General features: G+C 30.7%; 1 long non-coding RNA gene across 1 annotated transcript; it reads left to right on the forward strand.

Moving 5' to 3' along the window:
• The first annotated feature begins 214 nt into the window (after positions 1–214).
• Positions 215–2,859, forward strand: LOC121118603 (uncharacterized). The gene is made up of 2 exons (XR_005864513.2): positions 215–932; positions 974–2,859. It is a non-coding gene; the product is annotated as an uncharacterized lncRNA (long non-coding RNA).
• The last annotated feature ends 1,111 nt before the right edge of the window (positions 2,860–3,970 follow it).

The following is a 3,970-nucleotide window of genomic DNA, read 5'->3' on the forward strand; positions in this document are numbered from 1 at the left end:
TATATTGGAGGAGATATAAATTTCTAATGTTATAATAAAAAATGGCAAATCTATATGTTAAATAGGAATTTATGTGTTTGTGTGTGTCCTTCAATCAGGGCCGAACTAATGCATAAATTTTGCAGAAATTTTTCTTGTAGGCTCTTATGGCTCCAGAAACGGTAGGGGTAACATTTTTTTTTTTTTTGGTCCTCAGGGTCATGGCAGCCTTCAAATAGCATTTTTAGTACTTCGCCTATACAACCTGAGAGCCGGGGTGTATTTTAGATATGATACGGATTCTTTGATGCTGAGGGAGCAGATGTTGAAAAATTTAGCCTATCTCAAGAAAAACCAGCCCGTGGAAGGGGTTGCATTCTAGAATATTTGAAGGGGTTCTTGGTGCTTATAAACACGGTGTTGGTAGAGTTTAAAATGTATTTCGATCCAGCACTTCCCCTGTACAACCTGAGGGCCATTGAATATTTTGGGATATTAGGAAGGTTCTTTGCTGCTCAGGGAAGGGGCAGAGGATAAATTTAACTTGACTCGGGTTCAGCAGTTCACCTAAAAATCCCTGGCCAGGGGTGTATTCTGGCATATTAGCCGGACCTCAATAAAATGTATACCTGCATTTTACCTGTAAAAAGTGGTACTGGGTGGGCAAAAACTCTTCACGGGTAATATTTGATCAAAAGAATCCGGGTTGTTCTTTTCTGAGGCGGGTACCCGTTTAACTCCATTTATGTTTGAAAACGGTAGCATATCCTATTGTGGACAATAAAAGAAGAGCTATTTGTGAGGAAGAGTGTGCTCCTTTTTCAACTTGTCAAGGCATGGAGCTGGATAGACCTGGAAGTAGTATGAAGAATTATTTGATTATTATGAATGGAGTCCAGATTATGATTTTATTGAACAAAGCCTCATAATGCAATCATCGAAGGATAATGAAAGTTAGTACTATACTTCTTTATTATTTAATAATTATTCATAGACGTCTATAAATCTATGGATGAACCGTCAACTATCGAGAAAAAATGGAGTTCTTTTTTAGCAGTATACCCAAAGTCAGGATCCTCTATTGTATTTGGATTTTTTACAGGAACTAAGATGTACAAAAAGGTGGTTTCTAATCTTTGAGAAAAAAAAAATAATAATAATAACAGCTTGTGGGAGCAGTACCTCTAATATGGTTTCTTCATATTGCGAAGTTTAGTAAAGAGTCTAACAAGCTTCCAAATAAATCAGAATGCATGTGTCGTGTTAGAAAGTCATCCAACCCTCTAAAAAAGTAATTAGACAATCTTGTTTTAGAAATGATTATCAAAGATCTACGCCGTTTCTCTTGTGTTGAAGATTCTGAATTCCAAAATTTGGTCGCCAATTTTGATTTAGGATATGTTTTGCCTAATAGAAAGATACTTAGTAATAAATTACTCCTTCTTAAGTTTTACAGAATGAAGACTCCTCTCATGGGTAAATTAGCAACTGCAGAACAGATTTCCTTCACTACAGATATTTGGACTTCCTGTAACAATACCACTTATATTATTTTGAGTGCACATTTCATCAATCATATGCAAAATCCAGGTCAAACTTGTTCTTGTCTTCAGCAGAGATGCCTTACTTACCATTCATTCCTTTATGACCCCCTATAATGCACATAATATTCACTCTTTCATTGAAAATACTATCCATCAAGGAAAAAGTTGTTGCTATCACAACCGACAATGCACATGTTATGATTCGGGCTGTTAAAAATACCAACGTCAAGCATGTTAACTGCTTTGCCTACTCTCTTAATTTGGTAACTCAGGAGGGGAGGAAGAATAATACTGCATTGGATGACCCTAGGAATAAAGTTAAGTCAATTGTAACATTGACAAGACGAATCACAAATGTAAAGCGAGTTCTTCATTAAGCTTAATGTGTAATTATTTTGTATTATTGTTTATTTTATGATTAAATAGCTATAAAATATATAACAAGATAAATGATATAATACTTTTTCATTGATTACCCGTGGGTAATAAAAAATACTCGAAAATCAATGAACCTCTTTTAAGTTTTCGAATTATTACCTGGGTTTACTCGGGTCAAAGATTCATTACCCACAATTACCCGTTCACCAAAAAATACCCGAAACCCATCCCTAATTTATATACTTATACTCATTTCACTTAAATGAGAATAATTATTAAAATTTTACAGTCTATATATTTTTTTATATATATTTAGCAATAGAGTTCTGAATTGATTTAAATTTCTTTATGTCTCGGGCAACGCCGGGAAAATCTACTCTAGTACTTTAATAAAATATAAATAAATATAAATAATAAATCATTCTAATTTAGGGTGGCCATCGACAGCTCTCAACATATAAACATCTTGAGCCTAAATGAGGAAATCAGAATGTATTATTTATTTAAAAAGCCAAATATTTCAAAGACAGATTTGAATTAATTATATAGTTGTTCTATTCAAAATTGTGGGATGAGTTCAAATACTCCAGAGTTGTAGCTATAGTTAGATAGAACCTTTAGTTGATTTAAGAGCTCGGATTGCTTTTGTGATGACGGGTCCCATGTTTTCTTTTTATGTCTTGTCTGGGGTGTTTGGAGAGCTTTTATATAGTTATGAAACGTCCAATAAAAATACAAAACTTTTATTCTTCCAAAAATACTAATAATTAGTCCTTATATAAAAAAATCATCTTCATTCTTAACTTTATTATGAATAAAATATCTAAAAAACTCATCTAAAATGGACAGTCTCCTTTTTTTTAATCAATCAAAATTTGGTCATCCTATTTGATATAATATTATATGAAATATGCTTATAGTTTTACTAAAATAATAAAGTAGCAGCAAATAAAAAAAACCTAAATATATCTAAGATGTTGTAATAAATAATAAAAAAAAACATCATCCTTGAGTATCCAAATAAACCAGTATAATTAAACAACACTTTTGCACGTAGAGATAAAATACATAAGGTGATAATGAGAAAAAGTAGATGACACCATCAAAAAAAAAAATAGTTGACCTTAAGATTCAAATTGTAGAGAGTGCATTTTCCGTTTTAAAGAGAGGGCAGACATTTTTTTTTTTTTTTTAATTTTGAGATTGAAATAATTATAATATTCGGTTTACATTCCGCATTATCATTTTCTAAAGTATTTTATTTTTTGAAAGGTTTATTCTAATAATAATAATTTATTACCTTAATTATATAAATTTAGAGATGTCAATAGGTAAACAGTGAGATTTGAATATGGAAAGATAAATATATTTACAATAGCATTATTACCGACCGATTGTTACTGTTTTTTATTTTACCCATACTTCTTTAACTTTATAATACAAATATACGTTATAATACTTTAATGTATAGATTTACTAGTAAGTAATAAAATAAAATAACATTTATTGCTACACTTCATATAAAACATATAATTATATAACATGTAAAAATAACTCTAACTTTTGATGCCCTCGCAATAGTTTGCCGGATTTGGTATCCTACTGCAGTCTGTCTTGAAGGTGATGGTACATTATTTAGCCAGTCCCCGATATCAGAATTCATTAAAAAACTGGAGAGGCAGGAGACGGAATGTCTAAATCTACTATTAATCTACTGCTACGGGTTAAGTGATAATCATAAGTTTTTGACTACACATTGTATGACACATCATATTAGCGACTTTTATTAAAAATTATTAATAAATCTATAATATAGGAATTTGGAATTTATTCATGATTTTCACGAAGTAAATCAGGTATTCCTGAATTTGAAATTTTCAACTAATTTTATATTAACTCTTCTCATGTAATATTAAATATAGAAAATTCTCATTTTATAGCAGTATCAGGTGATATTCTATCCTCCAAAACTATATATAATATGTATGGATGGATATAAAACTAATGTTTCTTGAATAGATAGCTTAAAAAAACAATAATACATATAGTAATCAAGTAGTAAATATGCA

The sequence above is a fragment of the Lepeophtheirus salmonis genome, chromosome 5 (genome assembly GCF_016086655.4).
Source record: "Lepeophtheirus salmonis chromosome 5, UVic_Lsal_1.4, whole genome shotgun sequence".
NCBI lineage: Eukaryota > Metazoa > Arthropoda > Copepoda > Siphonostomatoida > Caligidae > Lepeophtheirus > Lepeophtheirus salmonis.